Source organism: Gorilla gorilla, chromosome 2 (assembly GCF_029281585.2).
Source record: "Gorilla gorilla gorilla isolate KB3781 chromosome 2, NHGRI_mGorGor1-v2.1_pri, whole genome shotgun sequence".
Taxonomy (NCBI): Eukaryota; Metazoa; Chordata; class Mammalia; order Primates; family Hominidae; genus Gorilla; species Gorilla gorilla.
In genome coordinates this window covers 130,808,706-130,829,559 of record NC_086017.1, presented here as the reverse complement: position 1 = coordinate 130,829,559, position 20,854 = coordinate 130,808,706, and the positions used below count along the sequence as shown (strand labels likewise).

Sequence of the window (20,854 nt, the reverse complement as noted above, 5' to 3'; positions counted from 1 at the left end):
CAGTACCACACTGTCTTGATTACTTTGTCTTTGTAAAAAGATATGAAATATGAGTCCTCCAACTTCTTCTTTACAAGATTATTTTGACTATCTGAGTGCACACAAATTTCCATATGAATTTTAGGATTATCTTGTCAATATCTTTTTTTTTTTTTTAAAAGATAGCTGGCCAGGCGCAGTGGCTCACGCCAGTAATCCCAGCACCCTGGGAGGCCAAGGCGGACATATCACGAGATCAGGAGTTTGAGACCAGCCTGGCCAACATAGTGAAACCCCGTCTCTACTAAAAATACAGAAATTAGCCAGGCATGGTGGCACACGCCTGTAGTCCCAGCTACTCAGAGGCTGAGGCAGGAGAATCGCTTGAACCCGGGAGGTGGAGGTTGCAGTGAGCTGAGTTCAGGCCACTGCACTCCAGCCTGGGCAACAGAGCAAGACTCCGTCTAAAAAAAAAAAGGTAGCTGTAATTTCAACAGGATTATAGTGGATCTGTAGATCAATTTTGGGAATATTGCCATCTTAACATTATTAAGTCTTCCAATCCATGATTATAGATTGTCTTTATTTATATCTTTCTATGAGATTTTAGAGTTTTCAATGTATAAGTCTTACATTCATTTGTTAAATTTATTCCTGAGTGTTCTTTTTGATGCTATTATATTTGGATTTTTTTTCCTCTTAAGTTCTTTTGCAGTGTGTTCTTTGCTAGTACTTCATTATTTTGACATCTTTTCAGTATGTAATGTTAAACTCTGTCCTGAGTTTATTTTAATATTAAGATAGGTTACATTTTATAAAGATCACCCTAAGATAAAAAATCTGTCTAGATAGGGAATGGTGGTGAAGTAATAGCTATTCCTGAACTCTAGGGTTTAATTTCTATTTTTCTGTAAATTATTGGAAAAGGACTTTGCTGTTAACCCCCAGCCAGTCTCTCTGATTCCTTAATGTGGTTGGGGATTATAATACCTGAAGGTACTTGTACTTGCTTGTGCCTCTTTTCCATCAGTACTAGGGTTTCTTATTTTCCTAATCCTCCCAAGTTACTGAATAGAGAGCCCTTTAAGAAATTGGAGAAGTCATTTTACCTCTCTAAATTTGTTTCTTCTTGGTAAGATGTAGGATGAAATATTTAATAATCATTTTAAGTTTTTTCATACTTAAGTGAGAATACTCACATAAATAGCTTCTTTAATCTGTAAAGAAATATTCAAATATTAGGGTTCCTTTCTCTTCTAATTAGAATTTTCCTTTCTTAGCTTGGGATAATCTATCAAGATTTATCTGAATAAGCTACTTCACCTCACCTTTCTGTTAAAAAACCTCCACTGACTTTTTGCATTACAAGATCAAGTGTGAACTAAGGCTGGCCAACTCAGGTTGTATATACGGTGTGCAAAGGACTACATTGGATGTTGTGTAGGTTACAAGGAGGCATATGAACAGTCTGTGCAATCAAGGAGTTTATAGTCTATGTGAAGTGTTAAGAGAATTGTCTAGTTTGGTGCCAGCTGTGGGAGTTCATGATTTATATGATAGACTATCTTCCTGTAGATTCCCCAGAAAATTGCGCTCACATGAAATCTTAAGAGAACCTGCAAGATTTATAAACATAGTAACTGTTTATGATAGATAACAACCAAACTGAATTTCTAGGGCTTTATTGAGGAGAGTGTTTATCTAGGCACTGACCATGTTACTACCCAACTCTTGGTAATGCCTTTAAAATTTTTTTAAATTATTTTTGGCAGACACTTTGTGTGAGGTACAGATTTTCAGTCCTTTGAACACTTAATAAATGAATGAAAATTGATCTGAAGAGAATATTAAAACATTTTCACTTGAATCTTCACAATCTACCAGTACTAGGGTTTCTTATTTCCTAGGTAGATGGAAAGTGTTTTCGATGAATTTGGACCAGAATTGGTACAAAAATCAAAGAATTCAAAATGTTAAATTATTTTGTCTCTCTTTAAGATTGTTAGAATTTGATAAGTATTCTTTTTTAGTGTCATCAGAAAAATAAAGCATAGGCTGGGCATGGTGGCTGATGCCTGTAATCCCAGCACTTTGGGAGGCCAAAGCGGGAGGATTGCTTGAGCTCAGGAGTTCAAGACTAGCCTGGGCAACCTAGTCTCTTTTATAGAGACCTTGTCTCTATAAAAATAAAAAAAAAATGGCTGGGCACGGTGGCTAACACCTGTAGTCTCAGCACTTCGGGAGGCTGAGGCAGGTGGATCATTTGAGGTCAGGAGTTCAAGACCAGCCTGGCCAACATGGTGAAACCCCGTCTGTACTAAAAAAAAAAAAATACAAAAATTAGTCGGACTTGGTGGCAGGTGCCTGTAAGCCCAGCTACTTGGGAGGCTGAGGCAGGAGAATCGCTTGAACCCGGGAGGTGGAGGTTGCAGTGAGCTGAGGTCACACCACTGCACTCCAGCCTGGGCAACAGAGCAAGACTCTGTCTCAAAAAAAAATTAAAAAAAAAAAAAAAAAAAAAAAGAAAACATAATATTACAAAAACCTATAATTCAATTATTTTGCTTTTGATTTGTTTGCTGTGTTAAAAACGAGCTTTTAGATTGGCCTTCCCTAGCTTTATTGAGATATAATGGGTATATTTAAAAACTGCATATAATTAATGTGTGCAATTTAATGCATTTGGACAAATATGTGTACTCATCTTACCATCACCACAGCCAAGATAATGAACATATATCTATTGCCTCCAAAAGTTTCATTATGCCCCTTTCTTACTGTTTTTCATTTTTTTGAGAGGGTAGGTAAGAATATTTGACATGACATTTACCCTCTTAGCAAATTTTCAAAAGTTCACCTTGTTAATTATAGGCCCTATGTTGGAAAGCATATCTCTGTAACTTACTTATCTTGTATAACTAACTTTATACCGTTGAACAACAATTCTCCATATCTTCCTCCCCTATCTCCTAGTAACCACCATTCTATTGTCTACATATAGGTTTGATTCCTTGTTATGAAAAATAATGCAGTATTTCTCCTTCTGTGACTAACTTATTTTGCTTAGCATAGCGTATTTTCCAGGTTCATCTGTGTTGTCACAAGTGGTAAGATTTCCTTCTTTTTAAAAAAACTTGTAATATTTATTCTATTGTATGTATATACCACATTTTTCTTATCAATTCATCTGGGTTTTCCCATCTTTGCTATTGTGAATAATGCTGCAATGAATATGGGAGTGCAGGTATCTTTTTGAGACCCTAATTGCAATTCTTTTGGATGTTTACCCAGAAGTGGGATTGTTGGATCATATGGTCTTTTTGCATATGCCTGTTGGTCGTATGTATGTCTTCTTTGTCTATTCCAGTCCTTTGCTTATTTTTTATTCACCTCATTTTTTGCTGTTGAGTTATAGGAGTTTGTTATATTTTCTGAAATTAACTCCTTGTCAGACATTTGGTTTGCAAATATTTTCTTCCATTCCATAGGCTGCCTTCTTACTCTGTTGATTGTTTCTTTTGCTGTGTAGAAGCTTTTTAGTTTGATATAGTCCCACTTGCCTATTTTTGGCTTTTGTTGCCTGTTATCCAAGACATTATTGACAAGAACAGTGTCAAGAAGGTTTTCTCTTGATGATTTCTTCAAAGGGTTCTACGTTTTCAGATCTTATGTTTAAATCTTTAATCCATTTTAAGTTAATTTTTGTGTATGGTGTAAGACAAGGTTCCAATTTCATTCTTTTGGATATGGGTATCCAGTTTTTCCAACACCATTTATTGAAAAAACTGTCCTTTCTGCATTGTAAATTATTGGCACCTTTGTTGAAGATCCATTGACTTTATTTCTGGATTTTCTGCTCTGTTCCATTTGTCCATGTGTTTTTTTTCTTTTTCTTTTTTTCTTTCTTTTTTTTTTGTGGGGAAGAAGACACAGTCTCTACTCTGTTGCCTAGGCTGGAGTGCCGTGGCATAATTTCAGCTCACTGCAATCTCTGCCTCCCAGGTTCAGGCGATCTCCCATCTCAGCCTTCCAAGTAGCTGGGATTCATATGTCTGTTTTTATGCTTGTATCATACTGTTTTGATTACTGTAGTTTTATAAAATATTTTGAAATGAGGAGTGTGATGCCTCCAACATTGTCATACTTGATCAAAATTGCTTTGAATATTTGAGGTCTTTTGTGATTCCATGTAAATTTTAAGATTAAAATAAATTATGTAAAAAATGTCTTTAGGATTTTGATAGGGGTTGTGCTGAATCTATAGATGGCTTTGGATAATATGGACATTTTAACAATATTAATTTAATCCATGAACACAGGATGTTTTTCCATCTATTTGTGTCTGCCTTAATTTCTTTCATTAGCGTTTTATAATTTTTAGTGTACAAGTCTTTCACCTCCTTGGTTAAGTTAATTCCTAAGTATTCTGTTTGTTGCTGTTGTAAATGTGATTGCTTTCTTAAACTTTTTTTTGGATAGTTTGTTGTTGGTGTATAACAGGGGCCCCTGTTATAACCAGTGTGGTGCATGGCCTGTTAGGAACCAGGCCACACAGCAACAGATGAGCACCAGGCCAGTGGGCATTACTGCCTGAGCTCCACCTCCTGTCAGATCAGCAGCAGCATTAGATTCCCATAGGAACATGAACCCTATTGTGACATCCGCATGCGAGGGATTTAGGTTGCACACTCCTTATGAGGTAGAACAGTTTCATCCTGAAACCTTCCCACCAGTCCCTCACCGGTCCGTGGAAAAATAGTCTTCTATGGAACTGGTCCCTTGTGCCAAAAAGGTTGAGGACTGCTGGTATATAGAATTGCAACTGATTTTTTAAATGTTGATTTTGTGTCCTGCAGCTTGACTGAATTTATTCTAACAGTTTTGTGTGTGTGCATGGTCTAGGATTTTCTACCTATTTCATATGCAAACAAATAATTTTCTTTTTTTTTCCAATTTAGATGCCTTTTATTTCTTTTTCTTGCCTAATTACTCTGGCTAGGACTTACAGTACTATGTTGAATAGATGGCAAGAGTGGGCATTCTTGCCTGATTGTTCATAATCTTAGAGGAAAAGTTTTCTGTTTTTCACTGTTGTGTATGATGTGTTAGTTATAGGCTTTTTTTGTTTTTTTGCTTTTGTGTTTTTTTTTTGAGACAGAATTTCACTCTTGTTGCCCAGGCTGGAGTGCAATGGCACGATCTTGGCTCATTGCAACCTCTGCCTCCCAGGTTCAAGCGATTCTCCTGCCTCAGCCTCCTGAGTAGCTGGGATTACAGGTATGCACCACCACGGTTGGCTAATTTTGTATTTTTACTAGAGACAGGGTTTCTCCGTGTTGGTCAGGCTGGTCTCGAACTCCTGACCTCAGGTGATCCACCTGCCTCAGCCTCCCAAAGTGCTGAGATTACAGGGGTGGGCCACCATGCCCAGCAGTTATGGGCTTTTCATATACACGTGCTCCATGACCTAAAATGAAGTTACATCCAGATAAACTCATTGTAAGTTAAAAATGTCATTAAGTCAAAAATACATTTAATGCACCTCATCTGTAGTACATTATAGCTTAGCCTAGCTTACCTTAAACGTGCTCAGAACACCTATGTTGGCCTGCAGGTGGACAAAGTCATGTAACGCATAGCCTATTCTATAATAAAGTGTTGAATATCTCATGTAATTTATTGAATACTATATGGGTACTCATCATTAATGTACACAGCTGAAAACACCATTGTAAAGTTGAAAATTTTTAAGTTGAACCATCAAGTCAGTGACTGATTTTATAACTTTTATTTTGTTGAGGTAAGTTCCTTCTATATCTGATTTGTTGATGGTTTTTGTAATGAAAGGGGGGTGAATTTTGTCAAGTGCTTTTTCCTTTTTTTTTTTTTTTTTTTTTTTGTTAGACAGAGTCTTGCTCTGTCACCCAGGCTGAGTGCAGTGGCCCAATCTCAGCTCACTGCAACTTCTGCCTTTTGGATTCAAGCGATTCTTGTGCCTCAGCCTCCCGAGTAACTGGGACTATAGGTGTGTGCCACCACCCCTGGCTAATTTTTGTATTTTTAGTAGAGACGGGGTTTCACCAGGTTGGCCAGGCTGGTCTTGAACTCCTGGCCTTAAGTGATCTGCCTGCCTTGGCCTCCCAAAGTGCTGGGATTGCAGGCGTGAGCCACTGCGCCCAGCCTGTTTTTCTCATCACTTTTAATGCACCAACAATGAGGAAGAGATTAGTGCTGTTGTTATATATACACAATCTTTGGTGAGCCAGAGCTTGGCTGAAGAATGGTATTTTCAAGCCTGGCCCTGTGAGGATAGGGCTCTTGATCAGTTTTTAATCTTTGGAGAGATTAGCTGGAGAGGGATTAGAGAGAGTGGTACATCACAGCTCTATTCTCAGGAATGGGAAGTAGTCCTTTACATGTGTTTTGAGGGGTGGGGGCTCGTGACTTGGGAATAACTTGTTTTTCTAACTCCTTCTTTATTTTTCTGACTGGTAGTGACACTTCTTACAATGAAATGTATTGATATGTATTAAGGTATCTCTTTTTGTCAGTAGGGGTGTTATTTTATATCATCAGTGTAAATACATGTTCAACAATAGATTATTGAGTTGATATGGGCTGGGCATTGTTCTAGATTCTAGACATAACAACAATAAACAAAACAGACAACAAAACTATGTCATTTTAAAGCTTATAGTGGGGAGGGATGGACAATAATGAATAAATATGCAAAATAGATATAATGTATTAGATGATTGTTACTCTGGAGAAGATTGAGGTAATGAAGGGGTTTAAGGAATGCTGAGAGTAAATGTTGAGGTTGCAATTTTAAATAGTGTGAGAAAGTATGTAGCATTTGAGGAAATACCTGAAGTATGTGAGGGGGGCTGATATTCAGATATTTATGCAGTTGTAAAGCAAAGTAGAGAAATCCCACATGGGTAAAACTCTTTACCCACTTTCCCTCAATGATCACATCTTGCAAAATTATAGTACATTATCACAATTAGGATATTGGCATTGATAGAATCCATCGATTTTATTCAAATTTCCTCAGATTCTCTTGTACTACTTTGGAGAGCTGTATGTGTATATATTTCTTTCTATTTTTTTTTTTTATTACATGCATAGGTTTGTGTATAGACCATGATAGTCAAGATACAGAACATCAGAAGTATCCTCTTACTGCCCTTTTATAACCACATTGACTTCTCTCCCTGCCATTCCTCCACCCCTAACAACCAGTGTAACCCCTGGCAGTAACCACTAATCTGTTTACCATTTCCAAACTTTTTTTCTTTCAAGAAGGTTATAAAAATGGAATCATATCCAGTATGTAACCTTTTGGGCTAGCTTTTTTTTTTTTTTGTCTCAGCATAGGTTTCTGGGGATGCAACCATGTTGTTGCATGGATCAATAATTGTTTCTTTTTTATTGCTGAGTAGTATTCCATGGTATGGATATACTACAGTTTGTTTATTCACCCAGTGAGCGACATCTGGGGGCTATTCTAAATAAAGCTGCTTTGAACATTCATGTGCCGGTTTTAATGTGAACGTAAATTTCTATTTCTATAAAACATATGCCCAAGAGTGCAATTGCTGGGATCCTGGGTAAATTTTGAAGGTTGAGCCAACAGGATTTCTTGACAGATTAATGTGAGGTCAAGCCGGGCGCAGTGTCTCATGCCTGTAATCCTAGCACTTTGGGAACAATAATTGTTATTGCTGATAATAGCACTTAGGGAGGCTGAGGTTGGAGGATCATTTGAGGTCACGAGTTCAAGACCAGCCTGGCCAACATGGTGAAACCCCATCTCTACTAAAAATACAAAAAAATTAGCTGGGCATGGTGGTACACGCCTGTAATCCCAGCTACTCAGGAGGCTGAGGCAGGAGAATCACTTGAACCTGGGAGACAGAGGTTGCAGTGAGCCGAGATCATGCCACTGCACTCCAGCCTGGGCGACAGAGTAAGACTCTGTCTTTAAAAAAAAAAAAAAAAAAAAGGGGTCAGAGAGAAAGAGGAATCAAGACTTCATGGTTTTTGACCTGGGCAACTAGAGGAGTGGAATTGCCAACAGCTGACATGGGGAAAGCTATGGGTAGAGCATGTTTAAAGGAGATGAAAAATTTTACTTATAACATGTCAAGTTGATGTATATTAGACACAGAAAAATTGTCACATAAGCAGTTGGTTAAAAGATTTTGGGATTCACAGGGGTGGTCTGGTCTAGAGATATACAAATGGGAGTCTGATCAGCCTTTAAAGCCCTGAGACTGGAAGAGGTGATAGAGGCAGCTGAAAGAGGTGAGAGACTAAGTTCTGGCTACTTCAGTGTTTAAAAAATAGGGAGATTATGAAGAACTAGCAAAGAAAACTGCAAATTTGGCCAATGAGGAAGGATTAAAAAGCAAGATAATTTAGTGTCCTGGAAAGTAATTGGAGAAAACATTTCAAGGAGAGAGGGAGTCAACCAATCATTTTTGTGTAAACCTTAGTTGTAGCACAAAGGCATATTCTGCACAGTAACCAGAGGTTTTAGTTGTGTTGTATTCCAGGGGATATATATAGGCTGATGCCCCCGTTTCTAGTTTCTCCTGAGTAAGGAGAATTTTCGAGTTTTAGTTTCTGTATTCAGAAAGCAAATGGTCTAAGAGACAAATTGAATTCTACCTGTTAAGCTCCAACTTAACACTCTTTTCATGGAAAAAGTGAACACTCTTTTCATGAAAAAAGTGAACACTCTTTTCATGAAAAATCTTTTTAATCTTCCTAGTTGGAAGTATTCTTTCTGTTTTTAGAATTCTCCATCCTTTTTTTTCCTTCCAGGGTCGAGGGAGAGACAGGGTCTCACCCTGTCACCCAGGCTGAAGTGCAATGTCACAATCATAGCTCACTGTAGCCTTGACCTCCCTGGTTAAAGTGATCCTCCCACCTCAGTCTCCCGAGTAGCTAGGAACACAGGTGTGCATCACCATGCCCAGCTAATTTATTTTTATTTTTTGTAGAGATGCAATCTCCCTGTGTTGTCAGGCTGGTCTTGAACTCCTGGGCCCAAGTGATCCTCCTTCCTTAGCCTCCCATAGTGCTGGGATTACAGGCATGAGCTGCCACACCCACCCGCCCCTTTTTCGATAACTCTAGTGGCACTTAACATTTTCTGTTGTATGGCATCTGTGTTAGTCCATTCTCACACTGCTGTAAGGATACTCCTTGAGACTGGGTAATTTATAAAGGAAAGAAGTTTAATTGGCTCACAGTTCCGCATGGCTGGGGAGGCCTTAGGAAATTTACAGTCATGGCGAAAGGGAAAGAAAGCAGGCACCTTCTTCACAAGGTGGTGGGAGAGAGAGTCATCGTGCAGGAGAAACTAACATTTATAAAACATCAAATCTTGTGAGAATTCACTCACTATTAGGAGAGCAGCATGGGGGAAACCATCTCTCCCAGTCACTTCCCTCCCTTGACACTTGGAGGGGTATAGGTCCTCGCCTCAGCACGTGGGGATTACAGTTCGAGATGAGATTTGGGTGGGGACGTGGAGCCAAACCATATCAGTATCTTTATTTGCCTACTTGTATACTTGTCTTATTTTGAATTATAAGGTCTTTCAATACTGAGGTCCTCCTTTATTGTCATTGTATTTTCAAGCATATAGTAATAAATGGAATTGAGTTACATTTCATTGTGATAGAGCATGGAATCTGACACACCTGGTTTAAATCTTGCCTGTGCTGTTTGCTACCAAATTTCTTAACCTCTCTATGCCTACACCCGCTCTTAAGTGGGGATCATAATGTTGCTTACTTGATAGGTTTGTGGAGAGGATTGAAGTTGTGAAGATACAGCTCTTAACAGAGTGGTCAGCTCATAGTAAATTCTTTGTGTTCTGTAGTTGTTGGTGCCATCATTGCTATTGTTAATAATGATATGCTGTTGTGTTATTGGCTCTCAAAGATACAGGGTTAAAGGAATACACACTTAAGCTGGCATTGACTTACATGCTAGGGCTTCCGAAAACTAAGTATTCAAGAACCTGGTTTATATCTACTTTAGTAGTCATATTACCTGTCAGCATATAAAAGTCCGTTATTCCCTTAGTTCATGCAGGCATCCTTTGTGTTGTTTCTCTTCCATTTCCCTTTCTGTGCTGGGCAAGTAGTCTGTGTAACTGATTGGGAAAAGTAGCATACATGAGTCCTTTTTATTGTTTCTATAAGATTGGGGTTTTGTTACAGAACATGTTAAGCCTACCTAGGCAGTATGTTATTTTATAACTATAATTTAAAATTTTAGCTTACACACTAATTATTGTTATGTAAAAGGAAAATACCATAAATTTCCAGAACATTAGTCCCTAAATCAATATAGAAAGTCCACTATGTATATGTACTAAGTACAAAATTGAGATTGAAGGTAAGGAACTTTCCTTTCTTGCCTTGTGGTGCAGGGATTGGCAAACAGTGAACCAGCCACCTGTGTTTGTAAATAAAATTTATAACAAACAGCCACGTTAATTCTTACACATATTGTTGTAAACAGACAGCCACATTCGTTCTTATAAATATTGTCTGACTGCTTTTCCCCTACAACTACAGAGTTGAATAAACCTGAAGAATTTAGTGTCTGGTCCTTTATAGAAAATGTTTATTCGCCCCTGTTCAAGGGTATTATTTTTGTGGCTCCTCTCTTAGAGCTTTTCTCACTCTGTCTCTTGTATTGATTCCTTTTCTTCTGTCTGCTTAAATGATGATATTCTCCAGAATCTTTTCTTGAATAGCTCACCTTTCTTAAGGCTTACGTTACTCCACTGTCTAGATTCTACTTTCTGACTGATTTCTTTTTAGTGTCCTTTATAGACTTTCTGCTGCTGGGGAGTTTGATCACTTTTTTTCTTATTTTATAGGTTGAGCATCTTGAAACCAAAAATCCAAAATTTGAAATGCTCTGAAATTTAAAACTTTTTGAGCACCAACACGATGCTTAAAGGGAGTGCTCATTGGAGCATTTTGAATTTTGGATTTTCAGATTAGGAAGGCTTAATGGGTAAAGATAATACTAAATCCAAAAAAAGTCTTAAGTCTGAAACACTTTTGGTCCCAAGCATTTCGGATAATGTGTATTCTACCTGTATAGGCAATAATATATACTCTCCTATGGCTTCTGAACCACCCACACCTCCTTGAGGATAAGAGGAACATACGGTATTGCTTTCTGGACCTTTTCATCTGCTTCAGTGTCCCTGAGTCGTTTCAAAATGAACTTGTCCCAAATTGAACTCATTTCTTTCTGCTTCCAAAACAGCTTCCCCGGCCACTGAACTGTACCGTGTTCATAGTCATGTGAGTGAGAAGCCTGATAGCTGTCACCTCCCTCCTTCTATTTACTAATTCAATAGCAGTAGGTGATCACTACTGTTGTAGACCCATTTTCTTCCATTTGTTTTTCTCTGTTTTTACTAGTGTAGATCCTAGTTTTATCCGCCGCCACCTTTGTAACATTTTTTTTCATAGCAATCTTCCTAAAACAAATATCTTGTGTAAAACACATTAGTGGGCCGGGTGAGGTGGCTCACACCTGTAATCCCAGCACTTTGGGAGGCTGAGGTAGGCGGATCACCAGAGGTCAGGAGTTCAAGACTAGCCTGGCCAACATGGTGAAAACCCATCTCTACTAAAAATACAAAATTAGCCAGGCGTGGTGGCAGGCGCCTGTAATCTCAGCTATTCAGGAGGGTGAGGCAGGAGAATCGCTTGAACCCAGGAGGCGGAGGTTGCAGTGAGTTGAGATCATGCCACTGCACTCCAGCTTGGGTGACAGAGTGCGACTCTGTCTCAAAACAACAACAACAACAACAACAACAAAAGCAAAAAAAACCAGTCAGTGGTTCTTTATGCCTTGTAATATTTAGCGCTGTATTTAAGACTTTCCACCTGACCCCATTCCAGAATTTTACAAATTAATAAGCAAATTTTTCTTAGCTCCTGTCCCCAAGTATCTATAGCACTTTTTAAATGAGCTCAACTTAATCACATTGTGTTATAGTTGTTGGTTTGCTCACCCATTAGACTGTAAAACATTTAAAGATTGTAAATTTTTGTATTCTCAGGGCCCCCAGTTCTGACACATAGTTGGCTTCAAAATGTGATCATTACATGTTCTATGCATGGAACAAGATATCCATGTACCTCATAAATAGTAAAATATCATGTATCAATTAAAAATATACTTGTGCAAATGGGGTTAAGTTTTTTTGTGGTTTTTTTTTTTAGCTGTTGGTTCTTTTAGGGCAACTGAATTTACTGTGAAATCAAAGATTTAGAGATGAATTAAATGCTTTTTGAGTCTTATGACTAAGGATGGATAATGCAACTTTGGATAACCTTCATTTTTTTTGCAGAAGGTGTACTTTGGGAAAATATTCTTTAAGCAAAATATTGGAAATGAGTCCTATTTTACTAGATTTTATGGAAGTAGAACTTTCTATCATGGGGGAAGATCTCCCAACAGAACAAACTTTGATGAAGAAGAAAAGATGATAACCATGTGCTGCCCATCATACACCCACAATATTAAGCTTGCTGGTTGTTTCTTCACCTAAAAGTTTACTTTTCCTTTATTAAACTTTATGTAATGGTACAAAAATATAGCCTTCTGGAACTTTTTCAGTCTGTGCTTTTAGCTTCCAGAAGTTTTTCTTTCTCTTTTCTCTCTCTTTTTAAAGCATGAGATGTCAGATACTGTAAAAATGAATAAAAGCCTCCATGTCTACTCTAGAGGTGGATATATGTTAATGAGTATTGGTTAAAACAAAAGAATCAGTTTTCCTTTAAATGCACCATTTAGGCTTTTTAAATACTGATATTATGCTTATTCCATCTTGGGTAGTCATTTTGTTTTATAAATAAGTTGAGAATGATTAGTAAGAATCTTGTTTACATGTATTCTTTTGTCTTTTCTATTTGAAAAAAGATGCCTTTACAGGCAAGTCAGTTACCACAATTTAAAATTTCTAACTATGACCTTAAAGTAAGACATGCATTTTAACATTGCAGCCCGATGCACAGAAAAATAATTACAAGTTTCATGAAAAAACCCTTACTGTATGTAAAGTGATATTCTATTCCATTCTATTCTATTCTTATTCCTCCATTCTATTTTATTCTATGCTGTTCTGTTTGTTCTGTTCTGTTTCTATTCTATTCTGCTCTGCTCTGCTCTCTGCTCTCTGCTCTCTGCTCTCTGCTCTCTGCTCTCTGCTCTGCTCTCTGCTCTCTGCTCTCTGCTCTCTGCTCTCTGCTCTGCGCTCTGCGCTCTGCGCTCTGCTCTTTTATCCTATTCTCCTGCCACACTTCCTTCTCAGTGCTGATTGGCTGGTGCCCATAGTTTGGAAAATAACACCAAGTTGGAAAGTAGAAGAAATTACAGAAGCTGGGAAATTACTTTGTTAAAGACAAAGTAACCTGCTCTGAGAACTCTGAGAGTAATACAGAAAGATGTTCTTAAAACACTTATAGTATGTTGGTTGGGCAGGGTTTGTGAGTGTCTGTGTCTGTGTCTGTATAGTGACTATAATATCTGATTTCTTTATAAGCTACTTTTGAAAAGTATCCTTTTATATAACATCAATGAACTGTAGTTGTAAAAATAAAACCAAGAGAACATATAGTAAATTTCAAATTATTTGTAAGTGCTGCAGGGAGAGATTGGTGATGGCCTCGTTAAGAAGGTAAAAGTTAAATAGGAACTTAAAGGATGGGCTTAGAATGTGTGTAGGTTGGAGAGAGAGTCAACACATTCCACTGATGGTAATGTGATGGTAAATGTAATAGAATTGGGAATATAATTGGTTTAGAATTGGGAATGAAACAATATATTCAGGTAGAGTGAGAAGTAGGATCTAGCGATAATATAGAATTCACATTGGTCATGAGTGGAAGACTAAACTGAAAAGGAGAGGCCAGATTATAAAGTGATTTAGACTTTATCTTGTAGGCAATGGGTCTCTCTCTCTGTCTGTCTCTGCCAACATGTGCCACTCCATCTCTCTTGGTTACTGTTTGTATTGTATATCATTTTTCATCCTTTTACTTTTAAGTTGTTTGTGTCTTTGAATCTAAAGTATTAATTCCTAGGGATAGATAGATTATAGTTGCAGCTTTCTTTTTATATAGGCTTTTGATTGTATGCTTAGCTCTTTCACATTTTATGTAGTGTGTGATGTAGCTGGAATTACATGTGCCATTTTGCTCTTTGTTTTCTATATCTCGCATGTTATATTTGTTCTTCCATTCTTCGTTACTATCTTCTTTTGTGTTGAACAAATATTTTTTAGTGTATCGTCTTAAGTCTGCTGTTGATTTTTAACATTAAAAAATTATTTTCTTAGTGGTTGCTCTAAGAATTACAATTTACATTCCAATTTATCACCATTAACTTTAGGTTAATACTGACCTAATTTCTGTAAAATATAGCACTTTTGCTCCATTATAACTGTTTTCTCCCCCTCCTTTTTGCTGTTATTGCCTTATATATTACATTTATTTACATTATAAACCCAACTGTTATCATATTCTATCTTTTAATGAAATTAAGAGGAAATAAAAATGTATTTATAGTCTTTTATATTTTCTCATTTATATTTAATATATCTGGTGGTCCTCACTTGTTTTTGTGAATTCCAGTTAACATGTGGTGTCATTTCCTTTTAGCTCAAGGTACTTGTTCAAGTATTTCAACTTATTCTCCATCTTTTTTTTTAAGTTTGAGGATGTCTTTATTCTTCCTTTCTTGTTTGAAGAATACTTTTGCAGTAAATAGAATTCTTAGTTGATATTTGTTTTTTATTTTTTGTTACTGCCTTCTAGCTTCCGTTTTTTCCTGATGATTAGTCAGCTATTAATTGTATTGTTTTTCCCATGTATGTGATGAGTGATTTCTCTGTTGCTTCTCTCATGTTTTTTTTTGGTGGCTTCAAACTGTTTAAATGTGAAATGCTTAGATGTTGATCCCTGTGTTTATCATATTTTGGGTTCATTGATAATTTTTTTTTTCTTTTCTTTCTTTCTTTTTTTTTTTTTTTGAGACAGAGTCTCTCTCTGTCAGCCAGGCTGGAGTGCGGTGGCACGATCTCGACTCACTGCAACCTCTGCCTCCCGGGCTCAAGCAACTCTCCTGCCTCCGCCTCCCGAGTCGCTGGGATTACAGGGGTGTGCCACCACACCCGGCTAATTTTTGTATTTTTAGTAGAGACGGGGTTTCACCATGTTGGCCAGGCTGGTCTTGAACTCCTGACCTCAGGTAATCCACCTGCCTCGGCCTCCCAAAGTGCTGGGATTATAGACATGAGCCACCGTGCCTGGCCGGTTCATTGATCTTCATGGTTTGATAGATTAGTGGTTTTCAGCAAATTTGGGGAATGTTCAGCCATTATTTCTTCTAACATTTTTTTCTCCTTTCTCTTTTTCCAGTTCTGCTTTTACACATGTTGATATGTGTGATGTTATCCCAGAGGTCTCTGAGGCTCTGTTTATTTTTCTGCAGTATTTTTTCCCTCTTTGTTCTTTCTTTTGGACAATCTCTATTTCTTCAAGTTCACTGGGTTTTTTTTTAATGCCATCTCAAATATTTTCTTGACATAGTGAATCTCATTTTTGTTATAATGTGTTTCAACTCTAGTTAATTCTCATGTTTTAAAAGTTAGCATTTCTTTATTGAGATTCTCTGTGTTGTGCAATTGTCATTTTTCTTTAATTTTTAAAATATGGTTTCCCTTAATTTTTTGAACTTAATTATAAATTATAATAGCTGCTTTGTATTCTTTATCTGCTAAATCCAACAGCTTTGCCCACCAGGAGTTAATTTCTGTTGCCTGCTTTTTTTTAACCTGATTATAGGTCAACTTTTCCTGTAGTTTGCATGTCTCACAATTTTTTTTCCATTGAACATATTATATAATATATTGTAGCAATGCTAGGTTCTGAATTTTTTTGAGACAGATTCTGGCTTGTTTTCCAGGCTGGAGTGCACTGGCATGATCTCAGCTTACTGTAGGCTCCACCTCCTGGGTTCAAGCAGTTCTCCTGCTTCAGCCCCCTGAGTATCTGAGATTACAGGCATGCGCCACCAAGCCCGGCTAATTTTGTATTTTTAGTAGAGACTGGGTTTCACCATGTTGGTCAGGCTGGTCTTGAACTCCTGATCTCAGGTGATCTGCCCGCCTGAACCTCCCAAAGTGGTGGGATTACAGGCGTGAGCCACTGCACCCAGCCACTTTCAGCATTTTTTGATGATCCTATATGTGAGTTGGGAAGTATATTCAAAATTCTGACATTTTTCACATTAGCCTTGGCTTTTACTTTCTCCGGGGCTCTGTTGAGCCTCCCTCCGCCCCCATATGTGCACTGCCTGCCTGTCAGACAGTTATGTGTGGGGAGCTAATTTAGGCCCTCTGTGCCTCTCTCATTTCCAGTATCCCTATTACATTTCTGGGTGTCCTTCTAGTCTGTCATTTTCTCCAACTGGGACTACATTCTCATTTTAGCAGAGCTGTGGGCCTTTCCCCTTTCTATCCTTCCAAATTTGCTATTTTTATTGCCAGTGCTACTAGGCATGGGTTTTTGCTCTCTATCCTAAATGACCATAGCCCTCTGGTTTTCACTGCCAACACTGCCCTGGGAAAACGGCCTCACTGATTGAGTTGGGTGGTTGTAGGGGGATGGTAGCATCCCTTGGCAAAGAAGGCCATTTTCCTCTACTGTTCTGTCATATCTAGCAGCTTTTCAAGAATAAATGCTTCTCAATTTGTTGTTGCCTTTGCTCAGTTTCCAGAGCCCTGAAGTGATTGTTTTCTTCAGTGTACTTCAGTTTTATAAGTATTGTGGGGGAGTAGATTTGCCACTGTCATCATTCTGCTGTACCTGGAAATCTCTCCTCAAACTTTCTAACCCCTTAGGACCCTGTGTCCCCTACACCCACTTTAATTCAATCTAGTCAGTTTTTTTCACCATTGTTCTACTGAAACCATTCTTGTAAGAGTCACCAACATCTTGCATTTGTCATAGCAATTGTCATTTTCCTGTGTTTACCTAGCCATTATCCTTCTGCCTGTTTCTTGAATATGCCAAGCCCACCACTGAGTTTTTACATTTGCAGTTCCCTGTAACCATCTTTCCTAGATCTTCACATGGTTCTTACCTTTATATCATCCAGGTTGATGTTCATATCTTAACCTCCTTCATAAGGTTTTCTCCGGCTTCCTTATGTAAAATGTAGATATTTCTAAAGTAACACAATAGGAACAGAAGAGTAAACATAGATAAATATTTAGGTCCTTATACTTGCTTTACTTAATGCATCTTTCAGTAGCTTTTGACATATATCATCACTCAGTTTTTCTAAAAATTTTTTAACATGGCTTCTAAGATAACATTCTTTCTTATTTTTCTTCCTGCTTTATTAACTACTCCACTCTGTCCTCTATTTTTCATTTCATGAATTTTTTTTCTGTATGAACTTCTTCCTTAGGTGATATCATTAGGTACCCTTGCTTTAAATCTTCTTTATCTAGATGACTCCCAAATGCATTTTTCCAGCTTTAGCTTCTACCCTGACCTCACGTGAATGTCTAATAAGGATTTCAAACTTAATAGATAAAAACTTAATAGGTTAAAAAAACTTAATAGATAAAAAACAGAACTCTTGATCTACTTTTTCCTTCAAATTTATTCTCTTAAATTTTTTTTTATTATACTTTAAGTTTTAGGGTACATGTGCACATTGTGCAGGTTAGTTACATATGTATACATACATGTGCCATTCTGGTGCGCTGCACCCACCAACTCGTCATCTAGCATTAGGTATATCTCCCAATGCTATCCCTCCCCCCTCCCCCCACCCCACAACAGTCCCCAGAGTGTGATATTCCCCTTCCTGTGTCCATGTGATCTCATTGTTCAATTCCCACCTATGAGTGAGAACATGCGGTGTTTGGTTTTTTGTTCTTGTGATAGTTTACTGAGAATGATGGTTTCCAATTTCATCCATGTCCCTACAAAGGACATGAACTCATCATTTTTTATGGCTGCATAGTATTCCATGGTGTATATGTGCCACATTTTCTTAATCCAGTCTATCATTGTTGGACATTTGGGTTGGTTCCAAGTCTTTGCTATTGTGAATAATGCCGCAATAAACATACGTGTGCATGTGTCTTTATAGCAGCATGATTTATAGTCCTTTGGGTATATACCCAGTAATGGGATGGCTGGGTCAAATGGTATTTCTAGTTCTAGATCCCTGAGGAATCGCCACACTGACTTCCACAATGATTGAACTAGTTTACAGTCCCACCAACAGTGTAAAAGTGTTCCTATTTCTCCACATCCTCTCCAGCACCTGTTGTTTCCTGACTTTTTAATGATTGCCATTCTAACTGGTGTGAGATGATATCTCATAGTGGTTTTGATTTGCATTTCTCTGATGGCCAGTGATGATGAGCATTTTTTCATGTGTTTTTTGGCTGCATAAATGTCTTCTTTTGAGAAGTGTCTGTTCATGTCCTTCGCCCACTTTTTGATGGGGTTGTTTGTTTTTTTCTTGTAAATTTGTTTGAGTTCATTGTAGATTCTGGATATTAGCCCTTTGTCAGATGAGTAGGTTGCGAAAATTTTCTCCCATGTTGTAGGTTGCCTGTTCACTCTGATGGTAGTTTCTTTTGCTGTGCAGAAGCTCTTTAGTTTAATTAGATCCCATTTGTCAATTTTGTCTTTTGTTGCCATTGCTTTTGGTGTTTTGGACATGAAGTCCTTGCCCATGCCTATGTCCTGAATGGTAATGCCTAGGTTTTCTTCTAGGGTTTTTATGGTTTTAGGTCTAACGTTTAAATCTTTAATCCATCTTGAATTGATTTTTGTATAAGGTGTAAGGAAGGGATCCAGTTTCAACTTTCTACATATGGCTAGCCAGTTTTCCCAGCACCATTTATTAAATAGGGAATCCTTTCCCCATTGCTTGTTTTTTTCTATTCTCTTAAATTTTTAGAATGCCTTTTTTTTTTTTTTGAGATGGAGTCTTGCTCTGTTGCCCAGTGCTGTGGCGTGATCACAGCTCACTGCAGCCTCCACCTCCTGGGTTCAAATGATAGAATGCTTTTCTGAAAGGTAAATCTGATTGTATCACTTTCCTGGTCAAAACCTCCATTAGCTTCCCTTTACATTTAGAGTGAAATTCAGTTTCTTACCATGTTTGATGAAGGTTTATATGATCTTGTGCCTGCCTACCTCTGAACATAACTCCTATCTCTCTGAACTTAACTCCCACCTTTCTCTCCTTACTCAGAATGATGCAGCCATATTATCTTTCTGGCTATTTCTTGAATATGACAAGCCCACCACTACTAGGTTTTTACATTTGCAGTTCCGTATAACCACAGTGCTGTTTCCTCAGATCTTCACATGGTTCTTACCTTCATATCATTCAGGCTTGTGTTCATATCTTACCTGTTTCATGAGATTTTCTCTAACTTCCTTATCTAAAATAAGACATTTTTAAAGCAACACAATAGGAAGAGTAAATGTAGATGAATACTTAGATCCTTGTTCTTGCTTCACTTATGCATTCTTTTTGATCAAAAGTATTATGCACAATCTTATCAACTTCTGTTATCTGGGAATTTAATACTCTGTTACCTTGGTTAGTGAGTCTGGAAAAATAAATAACTTATTTTAACATAGTTGGCTATGTTAAAAAAAATCAGTCTTAATAGCTGTATGTTATGAGAGGAATGAGTATTGATTTACTAGCAGTTCTCCCTCAAAGCCAGCTACCTAAATGTGAATTAACAAAGTATAGAGGCTGGGTGCTGTGGCTCATGCCTGTAATCCCAGCACTTTGGGAGGCTGAGGCAGGTGGATTGTCTGAGGTCAGGAGTTCGAGACCAGCCTGGCCAACATGGTGAAACCCTGTCTTTACTAAAAATATTAAAATAATTAGCTGGGCGTGGTGGCAGGCGCCTGTAATCCCAGCTACTCAGGAGGCTGAGGCAGGAGAATCGCTTGAACCCGGGAGGCAAAGGTTGCAATGAGCCGAGATCACGCCATTGCACTCCAGCCTGGGTAACAAGAGTGAAACTCTGTCTCAAACAAACAAACAAAGTATAGAAATACTTCCAGAAATAGCTTCAATTTGGAATGGAAATGGACACAATTTTGAATTTGGTAGTTTTCTGTGTTCCTCTCTCTGTACTAGTCAACACTTAAGAGTCTTTTGTCAGTTATTTGTTAAAGTAATTGTACTGTACTTTCTGACTTATTTTCTGTTTACTTTCTGACTTTCTGTTTCCGTTACTTTTACTAACAAGTAATGGAATGAAAGATTGATATCTTATAAAAGGATTTTAAATACCATTGTACACATAAGCCCAACTCCGAAAGGTCAGTTTAAAGGAACATTCACTTCTGCTCTCGTCTTCTAAGAACTAGAAGCCATCCTACCCTTCCTATTCTAGGATAGCTATCTTTATCTGGTTCTTTGGTCCCAACGCATCCTCATCCCCATCCTTCTTGGCCTCTTTTCTGACCGTAATACCATTTCCTTTCCAGATTCTCAGGTGTATACTTTATGTTTTCTAGCTCTTCTAAATCATTACTTTAACTAAAGCTTTATTTTTTTGTCTAGAAAGCTGGCATTTTGGTATTGCTTCTGTGTGTTATGTAATTTGTCCTTCATTAAGTGGATTTCTGACAGTCAAGTATATTGTTGGACTATAATAACCTCTTTGTTAATGTACAGTCTAGTCAGATTTACTGCTGCGAAGTCTGTGGTATTAAGAAATCATCATATTATTTAGTGATTTCTTTTTTTGAAGAATAAA

General features: G+C 37.7%; 1 protein-coding gene across 2 annotated transcripts in view; it reads left to right on the top strand.

Annotated features, from left to right (window-relative positions):
* GSK3B (glycogen synthase kinase 3 beta) overlaps nt 1-20,854 on the top strand; it is a 273,914-nt gene that overhangs the window by 126,935 nt on the left and 126,125 nt on the right. The gene's annotated exons all lie outside the window — the stretch shown is intronic.